We start from the raw sequence: 18,467 nt of genomic DNA on the forward strand, positions 1-18,467 counted from the left end.
GCTACCAATGTAAGCATGTCAAACAATTTTCGTTGATGAAGGGTCTAAATACAGCACAAACAACATTTTCCAAAAGACGAAAAAAGTGAAAAAGTATCTTCTAACAAAACGCATTTGACTATATATACAAAAATCTGTGTGTGTTTATGTAACTGACATCCTCTAGCACGAATTAAGATTTTATAATTCTATTCTCATATAAAGGATTTAGCACTTCTATTCCCAAAAAAATATATGAGCGTATTGATTGTGTTTGTTGGTTTTTCTTATTTTCTAATAATATGACTATAATTGTCAGTTTGGGATGATCTGAAAAGACATATATTGCATTTTTCTTTGTTCTCACTTTTTCTTTAGCTTTTAACATATAACGTTAAATAAGCAAGACAAATGTTAGTCGCACTTTTCATGAAAAACGGCTGTAGCAAATGTTTCTATTGTTACGTATACAAACAAAGCGTGTTGTGTTGTGTTGTTTTTATTTTTTAATTTCTAAAAAATTTGACGGTAATTATCCATTGTAGAAAATATTAAAGTGATGTTGTATTTTACCCTTATTATATACTGTTAAATTATATAGTGTTCTAATCTTCAATAGATCACAGTGTTCAAATTGAATGTTGATACTTGTTAAAATTAAATGCGTGCATTTCATGGTCAATTAGTACTCGTGTTTGAAAGGTGATTGATTTACTGATGTATAACAGTGGTAGAAAAGGTCTATTTTATTTCGCTGAATGGACTGACACAAAGGTGAAGTGTGCATTGCACTTCTGACTTGCTTATAATTATTCTATGTGTATTAAAAAAGGAAATGATTTCAGATTTGGGTGAGTTTGTATTTTTCTTTAAGATTGTTTATTGTATAACTTGATAAAATAGTTTAACTTGAGGGACCATCTGAGATTTACTTCATACACACTGGTTCAAAATACATAATTGTTTATTTTATAATATCTAAACTAAGACTAAATGAAACTAATATTGGAGAGTTTTCCTTATTTTCTTATAAGTATATTAGTGTCCCGTATGTGACTAAAAGTGTGTGTGTATCCAGATAGAAGGTGTTTCAATGAGAGATCTGTTATGTCATTATTTTTAAGCGTATCAAACATCTATTTTCGATGCGCATCATATTTCGAGCAGATTAATAGAAAGTGTACAACACCGTTTGTGATTTTGCAGTTTGGGGTTGAAACGTGCATTCGTCATTCAGTAGGTCAGTGAGCGGAGAATTGTCTATTATTATTAGCTCGTGTATTTCCTCTATAGGCCCGGAATATATAATCCAGCCGTCATCCCTATATCTGGAAGTGATTATCATAGGGTATCTGCGTTGAAAGCGTTGTAAAATGTTTTGAAGAATCACAAACATTGTAAGGTCCGCCCAAGGTTTCACGGTAATGGTTATTGTTAAATATAAATTCATTTTCATTGTTTTCTCTAAAATAAGCCTTAATAGGCGTTGTATACTGTCCTTTGTTGGCACTTTGATTTCATTCTTGCTTGGATCAATATTGGTCAGTTCCCCGTTTGTGGCTTCCAGTATGTCATTAAATGTAAAACAAGTGTACATATAATTGGCATCGAATGCTACTTATAGGTAACAGTCACGTTTGGGTTTTATATTTTCAATCGAAATAATAAAACTTGACTTATCTTTTATATATATGAATATTATTTTAAGTTCAGCGACGTCCGAAGGGCACCGTGTGAGCTTTGACTTATACTTGGCGTCCGTCGTCGTCCGTCGTCTGCCGCCGCCAGTTTTGGCTTATATCTCAGAAACTAAAGCAAATCTGACAAAGGGTAAACTGGTTTAAAAGGTCTAAATGTATCAGCCCTGAAATTTTCAGATAAACCGAAGAACCCATTGTTGGGTTGTTGCTACTTAATTGGTTTTTAAGGAAAATGTTCAGATTTTTTGTATTATCTTGAATATTATTGAAGATTAAGATAAATTGTAAGCAGCAAAAAATTTCAACAAAGTAAGGTCAAGGTTTTATGTTACCAAAATTTTCAATTGACCCGTTATGGATGTATTTGCTCTTTAAGGACAATTTTACACATGTTGTCTATGTTTTTGAACAAATTTTTGCAAATGAATCTAGGATAAATTTTGTATTGTATTTACTTGTTGTAAGTCTAGAAACAGAGACAGTATGGCTAAAATGCATTTATTTGCTTTTGAAGAAAATATGACTGATACTATGCACATTTGAATTGCATTTTAAAGCCACATATTAAAATACATTAAAAAGCAAAAATGATCATTGATGAAAGATTTCAGCAAAACAATAACAGGTGAGCGATTTAGACTCTTGAGAGCCTCTTGTTTAACAAACGGAACAGGAAAATAATCGATATAGTGTCCACTATTGTGTAGAGGTGTTTTACACAAGGATACAATTGGTCTGCTCGGAATTAAATTTTCTCGTCTAGCTGTTTCATTTCTCTCCATTTCTGTTAGTATATTTTCAAATAGTTTATGTATTTTAGGCAACAGATAGAATTTTCCTACTTTAGTTGTATTTATGTTTTCGTTCAAATATCTAAATGTTATATTGTCAAATATGATTAATAATATGTAGGTTTTTGTAATACTGAACGACATTTAAGCTACCTCCTTTACTTTGTATTCAGCAATTTCTTCGTAATAAATATTATGTTTTTTTTTCACAACAAATACATTCCTTATTCATGTTATTCTAAAGATAGTTTGTTACAATTATATTTTACTGTCCAAGCGCCAGTGGAGTATTCCTGTGAAAAAACTCTGAGTTGCCAGGAACATACTCACAATATAATCAACAATATTACAGAAACTATTATATTATATGCAAATTATTCTATTAAATCAATTTCTTCAAATTTATGAAATATACACTTCGAGAAATTATTTTGCTTTCATCATGTTCATTCATAACCCTTCTTAATTTCTTTATAAACAATTCATACACATCTATATATTTCAATTTCTGCTCTGAAACATAGTATAATTTGAAAATGCAAAAATCTAAAACTGTCACAAAATAGTTAAAACCATAAGAACCCTTATCTGATATGTTGAATCCAAATACTATATGTTTAACTGATATTTTATTTTAAAAATTTATTTGTGCAAGATGTTCTACTTTATCCCTAAAGTCTTTTAAAAAATAACACGTTATAAAGAAATGAAAGTAATCTTCCTCTTCTGTTTACCAAAAAAATACATTCATTTTTATCAGAAATTTTCCATTTAAATAGTAATTACTTTCTTGGAATACTATAATGTAGTAGTTTCCATCTAAACATTTTCAACTTATTCTCTCTTAAAGATTTAGATATAAAATCGTTTACGAATGAAATTTAGCTTGCTATCTAACTATAAATTGCTTGTCCAAATATTTATACCAATTGCCTGTGAATATTTTTGATCTACTAGACTATTATATAACATTTTATTATAGATATATTTTGATTGTATTTGTTTATTTCCACATATCAAATTGTCCTTATTGATACTGATTTTACTCTTTAGAGAGTTTCCTTCAATTCCGTTGGGATGGAAGATTTTACGATTGTAAACTTTACAATCCAATTAGACTGATTGTTTAATTTTTCTAAAATAAAAAAACAAAAACATTTGATCACTTTCCCGCAAGATCAAGTAAGTCGTTGATATAAATCAATCCACTCGCTACCCAGTTTTGAAAGAACAAACTATTGTTGCAATGTTTAACGTATCGGTTTCCAAAAATAATCTGTTTTCTAATATTTGAATTTTGTAAAACTTTCTCCTGTTTTTACCCAGTTTGGAATTACTTGTAAATAAAAGTCTAGAATATTTTCAAATTCTGTTAGTGATTTAACTCGGCCATGAATTCTAATATCAATGCGATACTAATAAGAAGTTGATATAAATAGTACACTTCTTCGGAGTTTTGTAGTTTTGCGTTTTCGCAGGGACGTTAAGGGCTTTACAAGAAAATTCCCATCTTCATACACAACAAAGGTGGTGGTGGTGATGATGATGATGATGATGATGATGATGATGATGATGATGATGATGATGATGATGATGATGATGATGATGATGATGATGATGATGATGATGATGATGATGATGATGATGATGATGATGATGATGATGATGATGATGATGATGATGATGATGATGATGATGAGGAAAAGGAGGAGGAGGAGGAGGAGGAGGAGGAGGATAAAAAGGATAATGAGGAGGAGGAGGAGGAGGAGGAGGAGGACAACATCTTGCAAAGCATAACATCTGCATAATCAAATTCAGCCATTGTAAAAAAACATAATGTGAATAAATGTTAAGAGTACACACGCCATTTAGGTAAAAAGAAATACTTTTAAATATCTACCTGTTCAACAAACAGGAGTAACAGAATAAAGTAGCAAATGTGCCGTCCAGCACGGGGAATAACTTAAATGAATTAACTTGTCATACATTGTAGACAAAAAAAAAGTTTAATGCATTTCCAGCAACACTTGTCAAACATCGTAGACAAGACATCTTTTTTTCTTATTAACATTAACACTTGTCTTGCATCAAAGACAAGATAATTATATTTTAAGTAACTTTCAAACTTCCTAAATTTAAATAAACAATACAATAACTAAAAAGAATTTAAGGTATTCGGCCAATAATTAGCCAATATACAACAAGCAAAATAATTTACATTTATATCAAGGATTGTAAGTAGGGGGGTCTAAGAGTTCTTACTATGAAATAAAAATCCGCAAAATATTTGAGGTTAACAGCAGAGCTGGGTTAAAGTGCCCCCTTTTTTGTCCTCAAATGCCAAATAAGGGGTTTTAATAGGATGTAATTTTAAGAAATCTATATAGTATAATTTACTAATCTATCTTTTAAAAGGAACCTTACATGTAACCTTGTAAAATTAAACATAAAAAATATATTGTTTTTTTGCTATTCTATTTTTAGAACTGTGTTATTGTTTCTAATAATAGAAAAAGGAGAAAAGTCTCAAATTTGTCAATTTTATATCTTCACTAGTTCAAAAGTGAATATTTTAGCAGAGCATTAAAAAATGACATTTAAATTAACTTTACATATTGTTCCATCCTAAAAAAAATTTTTAGAAACTTTTACCGTACCAACATGAAATTTTGATTTAGAATGTCAAGATCACAGTTCGTAAATGGAGACTTGGTATCCCTGTTCTGATGTTTTTTGGTATAATTTATGTAAATCTTTAGCAAAACTAACCATACTTGATATAATCTTATAATAAGAATAAACTATGATATTTATGACATGTAAAGTTCAAAAGGTTGAGGTCAAGGTCATTTTTGGAGCTAAAATCAACAAAAATCTCCTTTTTTGCTAAATTTTCAAAAGTGTATCTACCTATTGGTCCCATAATCTTCACAACCTTTGTAAATACAGACCATTTGATGAAATTCAAAAAAATCTTGGTTTGGTTTCAACCTTTAGGGGTCAACAGGTCAAAAGGTCAAGTAATTTTAGGAGCTAAATTATACAATGACCTCCTTTTTTGCTCAATTTTCTATAGTAAACTTACCTTTATGTACTATAATCTTTCATTACATTTTGTTAATTATGATAACTTTATGATATGCATTATATATAGGATTAGCGTCAACCTTAAGGTCAAAAGGTCAAAGGTCAAGGTAATTTTAGGACCTGAAATATGAAAATTCTCTCCTTTTTGCTCATATTTCAAAAGTATATAATAAAAAGAAGATCTTGTATGATTGCCAATGAGAAAACTTTCTACAAGAGACCAAAATGACACAGAAATTAAGTTATAGGTAACTACGGCTTTCAACAATGAGCAAAGCCTATACCGCATAGTCAGCTTTAAAAGGTCCAAAATGGCAATGTAAAACAATTCAAACGAGAAAACACACGGCCTTATTTAAAAAAAAATGATCCAAAAACAAAACATTTTACACACAAACAAACCACAACCACTGAATAACAGGCTCCTGACTTGGGACAACACATACATACATAATGTGGTGGGGTTAAACATGTTGGACAATATTTATGGTTTTGCTACATGTTTTCGATTTTGTCCAATGTGCAACACCAGACATCACATGAAAGCATTAGGGCTCAGACTGGGGATTCATTTTTTTTTATATTTCACACCTGCATTAACTAAAGCTCATCAAAAAATACCCCATCATTCCTGTTCAACATTGAACTCAGTTAGGTTAATTATTTCCCATGAAATATTTCAGAAAGTGTTTATTCTACTTCATGCACATAATAAATAATAGAAATAATCTCTATCGATGATATTAATAAACTCTATCACATTTCAATATTTATTTGAACATTATCATGAAAATATAACATGGTCATGATGGTTCAAAGGATACAAATAAATATTATCATATCTATATATACAATGTACAATCAATATTAAATCTTTTGAATATTAACATTGATCAATAAAGCATGACAATGAGATCAGGGTCAATCATACAGTATACCAAATTAAGCAGACCTATTGCTTTTTGAATCTGATACATGGACTTGACCATGGGTACATAACTTTTTTCACCGATCCATGAAATGTGGTCAATGTCAAGGGAAAACAGTTTTACAGACATGAGGAACTTTCAATTCATGCTGATTGCAAGTATAAATATCATATTATTCATAAGAGAGAGAATTAACATTAAATACATTAATAAAAATTGCTGAGTTCAAAATATCTGTAATGCAGCAACAACTTTTCTCTTTAGTCTAAGGTTGGTCAAATCCCACACAATTCCTGTTATGTCTTCAGCCCCTGATGGTATTTGAGCTTTTAGTACCACATTATATCAATACTGGCTGCCAGTTTCATATTCCATCTCTTTGATATGAGAGATAACATCTTGCCTAACTGGAAGTAAAAAAGAAAATTCATCACAAATTAATTAAAACTTTTAAATTTAGCATTCTGAAGAAGAAAACTATCACTATAGTATATGGTTGAAAGCAATCTGACTACCAAATGTGTTTATGTTTTGCAACACTAAGGGATGTTCCAGAAATAAATGTAGGGGGATCAGGGGTCAGAAGACACTTTTTATTTCACCCCCACCATGCATAATATTTCATTTGTCATTTCAGTGCCTTTTATAGCTGAATATGCGGTATGGGCTTTGCTCATTGTTGAAGGCCTTACAATGACCTGTAACTGTTAATTTCTGTGTCACTTGGTTTCGTGTGGAGAGTTGTATCTTTGGCAATCATATGACATCTTCTTTTGTATATAAATAGGGGCATTAAAAAAAAGATGTAAAGTTCTAGATTTCTTTTTTCTTTTTTTTAATAGAAGTCATTGACTTTCAAATTAACACTACAGCTCAGGTGGATTTTGCGTTGCCGTCCACAGTGGGAGTGGGCATGCACTTTTTTTTTGTTTAATCAAAGGACTTGCAAGCACAATCAATTGGAAAAAAAGCAGATAAGCATTAGATATCAATATTTTAACAAAAAAGAGATTAAAGTTGGAGTGGTCCGGTGGAAAAAGCAAAATCCAACCAGGCTGTTGTGTAGCACTGTTCAAACATAATTGATTAAATGTTAGCTAACATACTCAATCAGTTGTTTCAAAGTCTGAAGAAGGATGTAGATGTATTCATAGGTCTCTCAACATTTGAAAATGTCTGCTTTGGTGTGGCATTTGGTATCTGGTGGATATATCTGCATCTTGATCTCACAGGCTTATTTCTACAAGAAGCAAATTATAGTTTAACAAATATGTAAACAGCAGAGTAATCTGAGTTCACTTAGTAATAGGGATTTTTAGTTTGATAATGGGTATTTTTTAATAAAGTTTAATCTAGTTTATCCCTGCCAAATTCTGTATGTGCCTGTCCCAAGTCAGGAACCAGTAATTCAGTAGTTGTATTTTAATGCTGTATAACCAATAATTCAGTAGTTGTATTTAGTTTTCTCCTTTGAATTGTTTAAATTTATAGCTGATTATGTAGTATGGGTTTGTCTTATTGTGTAAGGTTGTATGGTGACTTAAAGTGGTTCCTTTATATGTCATGTGAAGTACATGTATCGGGGAGAGTTTTCATATTGGCAGTCATACCACATCTTCTTATTTTCAAAATGGCTTTGTACCAATGCAAGAATTATGAATATTTTATCCAACTTTATAGATTTAATTTTCAAACTCTATCCATTATAAGATAAATCATGGACAAATAGAGAAACAAATAGACTAAAACTGTGATAGTACTAAGTAGTTATCAGCTTTTAAACAGTTTAGATAACTCTCTAATACATGTAAACATGGAACATGTACATATGTGTTCATGTTTCATATCTATATTTTTTAAAGACAAGGCATAATATACATGATATAACAATAAACATGAACATGTATCTTAGAAAACTGCTCTATTTATTACCTACATGTATGTCCATCTGTGTTTGTCTGTGTATTAGGTAAATGTAGCATAAGTTCTCCACAGTCATTAACAAGGTTAATTAGCATCTCTGAAATTTAAATAAAAAGTTCCTTGTCATCATTGATACATTGATCATGCACATGTACATATAGATATACAAATGTAAATAAAAATTGGTTATAATACAATGTAAATTGTATCTATATATAAGTTAAGTTCAGACATGTTTCAAATAATTTTAGGTACAACCATTTATTTCATTCATTAATTAATGACACTACAACAATTGACAACAAAATTGCTATCAATCTGAACACAAAAAAAACCCTGTGTATTATTTAATGAAAATACACACCATTAGTCTTTATACATGTATCATGTTTTGATTATTTACTGACCCCTAATGTACATTTAAATTAACAGTGACAGATGGCAGAAATACATATATAACTGTACAACTTACAGTAAGAGTAATACATGTATGCTACATTTCTTGGGATAATAATCAAAAATATCTCAGATAATCTGCAACTTACCTTATCAATTGTGTTTTGTAGGTTTGGAGGGATTAATGTCACATCTTTAACAAGGATGGTTTCTCTAAAAAATGAAATATAAATTTCTGTTACAAAAATGTTCTTTATTTTGATAGCACATAGATAAGGAATGTATATATATGTAGCAGTACAATGTACATGTGCATCATGTGTACATGTATGTATGTACACATGATGTTTGTTAGTTTATAATACAAATTTTCTTACCAAATATAATAAAGTGAAAACTGGACATATATTAAAAAAACACATACATTTTATAATAGAATAATATTTGTGGTAAAAATGCTATTTGCCAATGTACATGTACATGATCAGATGTAATAAAAAGAATAAATAATCAAAGAATTCAAATATTGAAAAGCTTTACAACTTGTGACCTTACAACGCTGAAAATTTACTCAGGGACAATGCACCTTGGTGAACTTGTGTCTTATTCGCTCAGTCGTTGAATATTTGTCTGTATTTAAATTTTTCGACTAGTTATTGTATAAAAAAAAAAAAAATTATAGTATGGGTATCAGATTAAAATGGGAAGTACACGTACATTGTTTTGTACATAAAAAGTATCAACTTCTTCTTACATTCATAGAAATTAAACAGAAAAAAACTCCCAGATATATATACATGTATGAACGGTCAATTGTTTGTTTGCTCTTTATTTATGTTTCTTTGTATCCTACATCATGTACATGAGCATTTGACTTTTTCATCAAATACTGATTAAATTATCAGATGATTTTTAGATGGATATTATCAAATATATATTACTATATATAGTCATGCTAGTATATACATGTATCAATTAATTAGTGTTGTGGCAGTGTCTGTGTCAATGTGACAAGTTTAAGAGCCATTGATGGTTCATGCTACATGATGATCATACATGTACATTGTATGTGTACCATGGCAATTCAACTTTTGAACATGTTGAAGGGTAGCCTTGGCTTGAATCCCTCAATTGTCTGATAGCATGCATGTTTTCCTATTTAGTTCTACTGCACTTTTGTTTAATGCTTTCTTGCAATTGTTATCAATATATTTGTATTTGTTTTTTGCCTTGACTTGGGTGTTTGTTCCTAAATTATTACAAACATATACACTGACAGACCTGGATTATTTTTTAAATAATCATTTTTTTACATACATGTATCTAGTTTAAATTATTATGACATCTAACGGCTGTTTTGCCAGACAAGCTGGTGTAGTAGGGCATAATTAACATGACAATGTTGTCCAACTCAAGTTTTAAAATGTTTGGATTTGTAAATGCAAATTACCTGGCACCTGCTCAAAGTTTTACACTGAAGCTTGGCATCAGCTTGGCCTTTGGTTTACTAGGTTCTCTATGTAATAGAAACCATAAGGAAGTCGGTTCAATTCCATCTAGATATACACTCAACATACGAATACAGAACTTTAAAACATAAAAATGAACGATCCATTCAAATCGTCTCCCAGAGCAGATCGCCAGATGAAAAGGACAAGTTCGTGATGTGTTTACATTCCTTCTATCAACTAATCTTCCTATGCCGGTACAACATATTTGACAACCAGTTGCATCCAAACTGCACACATTATTTCTGCATCACGATAAGACGAAGAGACTTAAATCGGCGTGCTTTTTTTGGTAAAACGCCTTCGTCTGTCTTGGCCGCCGACCGAGTCGTCCATATTTGTTTATTATAACTTCTGTTTCCGGATTGTCAAAATTGGACAATTTTTCGAAAAAATGAGCGTTTACTCTATAGTTCATGAAAATATACTTCAATTAAGCCTTTCGATATTTTAATCATCATTTTAAAAATAATAACTATACTTTCGCTTACTAGGCGGAAAATACCGAGGTGTTGAAAAAATTGACACCTCGGTAAACTCCGGAAAATTTTCCGTAAATCTTTATTATGGGTCGGATACCTTAAGTAAAGTGTTGTGTTCACTGTTTAGAACAAGTGCGTATATACTAGGATCAAGGTCACCGACCATCTCTGGTCTGGTGGTTATGGTTTGTTTGTTTATTTAAGGATGTATTTTTCTGACTCTTCAGTCTCGTTCAGTCTCGTTGAAATCTCGTTCTTGAATAATTTCTAAAATATGTGATACAAATGTAAAATATCAATGAATTTTAAAAAGATTATAATTAAACATAACGCTGTCAAAAAATTGTAGATTTACAATGAATGGTTTTTGAGTAATCCAGTTTTCAAATTTTACGACAAATCAAGTCTGTATATTTACAAATGTTTTTAGCCAATATTTTGAGAAAATGGGTGAGGGATACAAAAAATGATTTTACAAGAATCATGTTCATCCTATGTCATTTTGGTCTGTTCAAATTTCTTAGATACGTATTTTTTTCAATCATTTTTAACAAAAAAGTTGATATAACATGCTTTTTGTTCATAAAACTAAGAAAATAACAAAAATGTAAAATTGACCATGGTACACCTACCTATAGTTTTATTAAGTACAATTTAGTCAGATTGGGCCACTAAATATAGCCCAAAAATAGGTAATAATCGATGAAAAATGGGAAAATCATCACAACTGGGCATTTTCAAAGGACTGTAGCAGAAAAGAAGTGCACCACGATATGATTTTTTCTTCACCAATGATTTTATCACAGTCTTATCAACTCAAAAAGCAGGTTTAGAAAAAAATGTTTAATTCCAGAAATTGTTGGCTCCTCAGAGGTGTACATCCTTAAACATAGATATTACATTACGCCTAATAGAGAAGTTAATCTAATTCATTTCTTGAGACCTAAAGGCGAAATATGAATAAGAATCAACGGTACATATATTCTACGTAATATAACGGCACTATAGCATGTGCTTTACTTTAGCTTAAAAAAAATACTTAAAAAGTAGGCACGTAAAATAATCTTATCTTATAGCAAATGCTAATAAAATGACGTTTATCTTTTGCAAGGAGAGTCTTTAATAAGTCGAAACTAGTATTAAGGTTTGCCAAACACTAGATAAGGACTTTTATAAAAAGATGATTTCAATGAACATAACAATTATGATTTGATTTTTCATACAAGAAGTCGTAAACGCATTCGAACACATATATCTGCATTCGAGGTTGCTGACTATTTTTGTAAACAAATCTAGATGAACTTTAACAAATTTGATATTTCAATTGTTAATTACTAACTTACTTCCATTAATATTCAATATTGACTCTTTTTATTATTAGATTCAGGAGAATTTTCAAACTTGTGGAATAATCTCACAACATCAGAAGCAAAACTTTTGGCGAGTTTTTAAACAGGTATATTCGAATGACTGTCAGAAAAAGCAAAACATCGAAATCAAGATAATCAATTGTAGATTTATTCTTCCTAACATAACGGCACGATTGAATGTCGTCTACTTTTGCTGAAAAATAAGGCTCGTAAAACAGTCTTATCCAAAAGCAAGTGCTAATAAAGTTATGTTTTGTTTTCCTTTTCAAGGAGAGCTTAAACAGTCGAAACTAGTAACAAGGTATACACCGAAATAAATAAGCACGTTTATAAAAAAAAAGATGCTTTCAATAAACATAACAATGGAAACTTCATATTTCAAACAATTGGTCGTAAACGCATGCGAACGTGTATATCTGCATTCGAGGTTATTGATTATTTTGTTTGTAAAAAAATTTAAATGAACTTAAACAAAGTTAGTGTACATTATTTTCCATTGTATAATGCTTACTATCTGCATTGATATTCAATTATTGCCTTGTTTTTCTATTATTGATTTCAGTAGAATTTCCAAACTTATGGAATACCCTAATACATAAGAATCAAAACTTTTTGCGACTTTTATTGTTTGTTTTATAGAGATTAACATAATAACACAATGTTGACTGCTGTGCCTCTATTTTTTACATTTTTACTTATTATGTGTGTTTGTTTTGTTAAGATTTTTATACGACAATCATACAAGTGAGAGGTTTAAAGAGAGCTTTAAAACCAGGTTTAATCCACATGTTTTTATAAAAGAAAATGCATGTACTAAGTCATGATTATGACAGTTGATGTTTATTGGTTTGATATGGTCACTATGTTCTATTGTACTTTGATTACTATCTTCATTAATATGCAATCATTGACTATTTCCTATTATTAATTTCAGGAGCATTTCCAAACTTATGAAATGATCTAACAACATCAGGGTAAAAACATTTGGCGACTTTTACAAACAGGTTTGATGGAATGACTGTTAGAATAAACTATACATCAATATCAAGATATTCAACTGTACATTCATTCTACCTTATATAACGGCACTATTGAATTTAGTTTGCTATTGCTAAAAAAAATTATAACAAAAGTAAGCACGTAAAACAGTCTTTCCCATAAACAATTGTAAATAAAATGACGTTTTCTTTTGAAAGGATAGTCTTTAAAAAGTTGAAACTAGAGGAAAACAATGCACAAAAAAAAGATAAGCACGGTTATAACAAGATTATTTCAATGAACATGATGAACATAACAATGGTAGGGTCATTTTTCAGACAATTAGTCTTAAATGCATTCGAACACATATATGTCTATATAACTTTTTGTCTATATGCCGTTTTGTGTTTATTTCTTACATATGACGTGGCTTTGTACTTATACATCCCATCATTGTATTATTGTGCCATGGTTAATGTTTATTAATATATTTGTTTGTTATATAGGGATTAAGATAATAACGCCTCTATTTTTGACATGTTTACCTGTTATGTCTGTTTGTTTTGTTCACAAATCGTTGTCAATATAATGAATTTTAATACGACAGTCAAACAAGGTAGAGGTTAACTAGCTTGAAAACCAATTTAATCCACCATTTTTTTGATAAAAAGAAAATGCCTGTACCAAGTCAGGAATATGAGAGTTGGTGTTCATTGGTTTGGTATGGTCACTATTTTCTATTGTACATAAATTACTAGTTAAATTGAACTTCATTAATGTTCAATTATTGACTCTTTCTATTAATTTCAGGAGAATTTCCAAACTTGTGAAATAATCTCACAACATCAGAAGAAAGAAAAATTTTGGCGATAAACAGGTAAATTCGATGGACTGTTAGAAAAAAAGCAATATATCAAGATCAAGATTATCAACTGCACATGCAATCTGTCTAATATAACGGCACTATTAAATGTGGTTTTATTTTGCTGATAAACAAATAAAAAAGGTATGCACGTAAAACGGTCTTATCCAAAAGCAATTACATATAAAATGATGTTTTTTTTCTATTGCATGGAGAGTCTTTAAAAATTCGAAACAAGTGACAAAGTATAATACAAAAGAATAAGTAAACACTTTTATCAAACGACGCTTTCAACACACATACAATGGTAAGTTCATAGTTCAGACAATTAGTCTTAAATGCATTCCAACACATATATGTATATAACTTTTTGTGTATATGCCTTGTTGTGTTTATTTCTTACATATGACTTGGCTTTGTACTTATACATCCCATCATTGTATTATTGTGCCATGGTTAATGTTTTTTAATATATTTGTTTGTTTTATAGGGATTAAGATAATAAAACAATGTTGACTTCTGTGCCTCTATTTTTGACATTTTTACCTGTTATCATGGTTATGTCTGTTTGTTTTGTTCACAAATCGTTGTCAATATAATGGATTTTAATACGACAGTCAAACAAGGCAGAGGTTTAGCTAGCTTTAAAACCAATTTAATCCACCATTTTTTTTATAAAAAGAAAATGCCTGTACCAAGTCAGGAATATGACAGTTGGTGTTCATTGGTTTGGTATGGTCACTATTTTCTATTGTACATAAATTACTAATTAAATTAAACTTCATTAATGTTCAATTATTGACTCTTTCTATTATTAATTTCAGGAGAATTTCCCAACTTGTGAAATAGTCTCACAACATCAGAAGAAAACGTTTGGCGACTTTTATAAACAGGTAAATTCGATGGACTGTTAGAAAAAAAGCACCTGGCCTAATCACTCTTTCCATATAAACATCAGTTAAAATGAAAAATTGAAAAGTTTATTTAACATGTTTAAGCTCACTTCTATTATTTCCACACCAGAAAAACTAAGAAATCTATGAGGAAGGGAAAGAAAAAAAAACACTATTATTAAAGGGAACTATATTCGTAGACAACGAAATGGGGATCATTAATTGTGGTTTTGGGCCAATAAGATATCTGAGTTTTAATGTGCATGATTTCGTGTCTATGTATATTCTACATTGTTTAGAGGTATTAGATGGTTTAACAATGCATATTCATGTCCAAGTCAGAAGCCTCCGTCTTTTGTTAGTCTTGTTTATGTTTTGTCAATTTAATTACTTCTTTTCTTATAAATTGGACTTGTGTGTAACTTCTATTTTACTGCATACGCACAGATGTTAAGGGGCCAGCTGCATGAAGCCCACATTCAGGCGCTAGAATTTCACCCTGTGTTGAAGACAAATTGGTAATCTTGAGCTCTTGTTTGCCCTTTGGTCGGGTTGTTGCCTTTGTTACACGTTCCACATTTCCATTCTCAATGTTATCATAAACATTTAAGGATATTTGGCATGTTCCATGCACGTGTAGGTATTCAGTCGTGTGTTCTGCGGGTAAACTAATTAATAAAAATTCACATCTTTTTTGGTCATTATTGTACATTTTAGTATATTTCTCATGTTCAAAATTAGGTGATACACACATAGTGCACACGTATACATAATTAACAAGTTCTTCAAGATGTTTTGCTTAAAAACGAGGAAAAACAAAAAAGAAACCGTGAATAATTTTAAAATAGTGTCAACAACTTGAATATTTAAAACAAATTTCATTTCATTCTAGATCTACTCATTAAAAATTTAAAAAAATGATGCAGTTTTGATCATCTTTTCAAATTTTTATATTGCGAAGTAATTTCAATTTAAAATGAAAAATGCATTTTTCATTTTTCAACATTTAGAGTCAAATTGAAAAATGCTTAATGTCATCAATTTCAATTTTTCGTATGAAATGAACTTATATTATTTTTCTTTCTAAATCAAGCATCTGCAAATTATTTGATGTATTCAAACTGTTGAATTATTATCTTTTTTTAATATCCTTGTGAAATCAAAAATTAAAATTCCAAATTTCAAATGACATTAAGAAAATGATTTTTCAAAAGTCACTTCAAAAGAGTTTTGCATTATGTTTAAAGTGTGAAGAGCAATTTGCTATTCTTTCTTTTCAGTTAAAAATGCCATTTGTTTAGCGTGAATATACACGGTCTTCTACTGTACATTGATTACATAATACTACATTTATTTAGTATTCAATTATAGACTATTTTTTATTATTAATTTCAGAAGAATTTCTCAACTTGTGGAATAATCTCTAAACAGAAGAACAAAAACTTTCGGCGACTTTTACAAGGTTTGGACCCTACCTAAAAAAAACTTCAAGCCGAACAACACCCTGTTTCTTTTTCTCAAGTAGATCTCAGCTACCAAGCTTCCCTTTTCATCTAGTACGGACAAAAATCTTGTCGTAGAACTTTTTTTATTAACTTTTATGTAAGGTGGGGTAGGGTGTTCGACCCCAACTGTGGATCTAGTTTAACAATAAAAAAAAAAATATCGAACAATACCCGGATTTGTTTTCTCAAGTAGACCTCTGCTACCCTGCTTCCCTTTTGTCCATCGTGCGGACAGATGCATTGCCGAAGAACATTTGTTGATCAACATTTCTGTAAGGGTTGTAGAGGGTGTCAGACCCCCACGTTAGACATACTTAGAAAAAAACTAAGCCGAAGAACATCCGGATTTTTTTCTCAGACAGACCTCAGCAACATAGCTTCTCACTGCACATAGTGAGACAAAAGAGTTGCCGTAGAACTTTTTTTTGTAACATGTGAGAACGATATCCGGTCCCAACTTTAGACAAAATAAGCCATTAAACACCCTTGATTTTATTCAAGTAGACTTTAGCTACCTAGATTTATATTCAACCTAGTAGGGACAAAAAAATTGCCATAGAATATTTTTTAGTAACTTTTCTGTAAGAGTTGGGATAGATGTCCTGTCCCAACTTTGGACCTACTTTACAAAATAAAACTAAACCGTAAAACACCCTTGCATTTTTCAAGTATACCTCAGTTACCCAGCTTCCCTTTACGCCTGTTATGGACAAAAGTATTGCCGAAGAATATTTATTTATTAACTTTTCTGTAATTTGCACCTTGTGCTGTGAAAAGTATGGCAGTTTAACATTTTGGTTTAACACTTTTCTGTAAGAATTGGAAATGGTGTCCAACCCCAACTTTGGACCTACTTAAAAAAAATCAGAACAACACCCCCGATTTTTATTTTCAGGTACACTACAGCTACCCAGCCTCTCTTCGCATTTAATCGGACAAAATGATTGCCGTAGAACAATTTTTTATTAATTTTTCTGTAAAAGATGTCCGACCCCAACTTTGGACCTACTTAAAAAAAGCCGAAAACCACCCTGGATGTTTTCCATTTAGACCTCAGTTACCCTGTTTCCCTTTACACATAGTGCAGGCATTGCAGAAGAACATTCTTTTATTAACTGTTGTGTAAAGGTGGAGTAGGGTGTCCAACCCCAACTTCGGAATTCTTACCAAAAAACTTAGCCGAACAACACCCTAGATTTTTTTCTCAAGTACATCTCATCTACTCAGCTTCCCTTTGGGTCTCTTGCAGACAATAGTATTGCCAAAGAACATTTTTTTTTCTATAAGAGTTGGGAACGATGTGCGATCCCAACTTTGGACTACTTAAAACAAAAGTAAGCCGAAAAACACCCTGCATTTGTTTTCTCAATTAGACCTCAGTTACCCAGCTTCCCTTTACTACTAGTGCGGACAAAAGTATTGCCGAAGAACGTTTTTCTATTAACTTTTCTGTAAGGGTGGGGTAGAGTGTCTGCCCCCAACTTTAGACTACTTAAAAAAAACGATAAGACGAACACACCATGGATTTTAACTCAAGTTGACCTCAGTTACCCAGCTTCCCTTTACACCTATTGCGGACAAAAGTTTTGCCGTATAACATTTTATATTTACTTTTCTGTGAGAGTTTGGTAGGGGTCCGAACCCAACGTTGGACTTACTAAAAAAAAACAAGAAAATTTGTTCTCCAGTAAACTACAGCTACCGAGCGTCCCTTTGCACTTAATGTGGACAAAAGTATTGCCGTAGATCATTTTTTATTAACTTTTTTGTAAGGGTGGGGCAGGGTGTCCCAACCGAACTTTGGACCTACTTAAAAACAAAAACAAATGAGCCAAAAAAAACCTGTTTGTTTTTTTTTGAAGTAATCATAAGCTACACAACTTCCCTTTGCACCTACTGCTGACAAAAGTTTTGCCATAGAACATTTGTAATTAACTTTTTCTTTGAAAAATAAAAAAAATAAACTTAGCCGAAGAACACGCTGTGTTTTTGTTTCCAGTTGACCACAGCTTCCAAGCTTCTCTTTTCCCCTAGTGCGGACAACAGTATTACCGTAACACATTT

At 31.0% G+C, this 18,467-nt stretch overlaps 3 long non-coding RNA genes across 4 annotated transcripts in view; 2 read left to right on the plus strand and 1 right to left on the minus strand.

Moving 5' to 3' along the window:
- Nucleotides 1-742: 742 nt before the first annotated feature.
- On the plus strand, nt 743-13,248 carry LOC143072703 (uncharacterized). The gene is made up of 3 exons (XR_012977286.1): nt 743-830; nt 12,177-12,251; nt 13,100-13,248. It is a non-coding gene; the product is annotated as an uncharacterized LOC143072703 (long non-coding RNA).
- Nucleotides 6,365-10,407, minus strand: LOC143072626 (uncharacterized). 2 transcript variants are annotated; one of them, XR_012977270.1, is made up of 5 exons: nt 10,256-10,407; nt 8,955-9,018; nt 8,423-8,506; nt 7,593-7,726; nt 6,365-6,893 (listed from the first exon to the last, which is right to left on the minus strand). It is a non-coding gene; the product is annotated as an uncharacterized LOC143072626 (long non-coding RNA). The 2 variants fall into 2 exon arrangements; XR_012977275.1 differs by having other exon boundaries at nt 8,419-8,506.
- Nucleotides 13,249-14,702: 1,454 nt separating the features above from the next.
- Nucleotides 14,703-18,467, plus strand: part of LOC143072897 (uncharacterized) — a 29,988-nt gene continuing 26,223 nt past the window's right edge. Inside the window, exons 1-2 of the long non-coding RNA XR_012977345.1 lie at nt 14,703-14,898; nt 16,294-16,360. This is a non-coding gene — a long non-coding RNA (uncharacterized LOC143072897). The remainder of the gene's footprint in view (nt 14,899-16,293; nt 16,361-18,467) is intronic.

Source organism: Mytilus galloprovincialis, chromosome 1 (genome assembly GCF_965363235.1).
Source record: "Mytilus galloprovincialis chromosome 1, xbMytGall1.hap1.1, whole genome shotgun sequence".
NCBI classification, from domain to species: domain Eukaryota; kingdom Metazoa; phylum Mollusca; class Bivalvia; order Mytilida; family Mytilidae; genus Mytilus; species Mytilus galloprovincialis.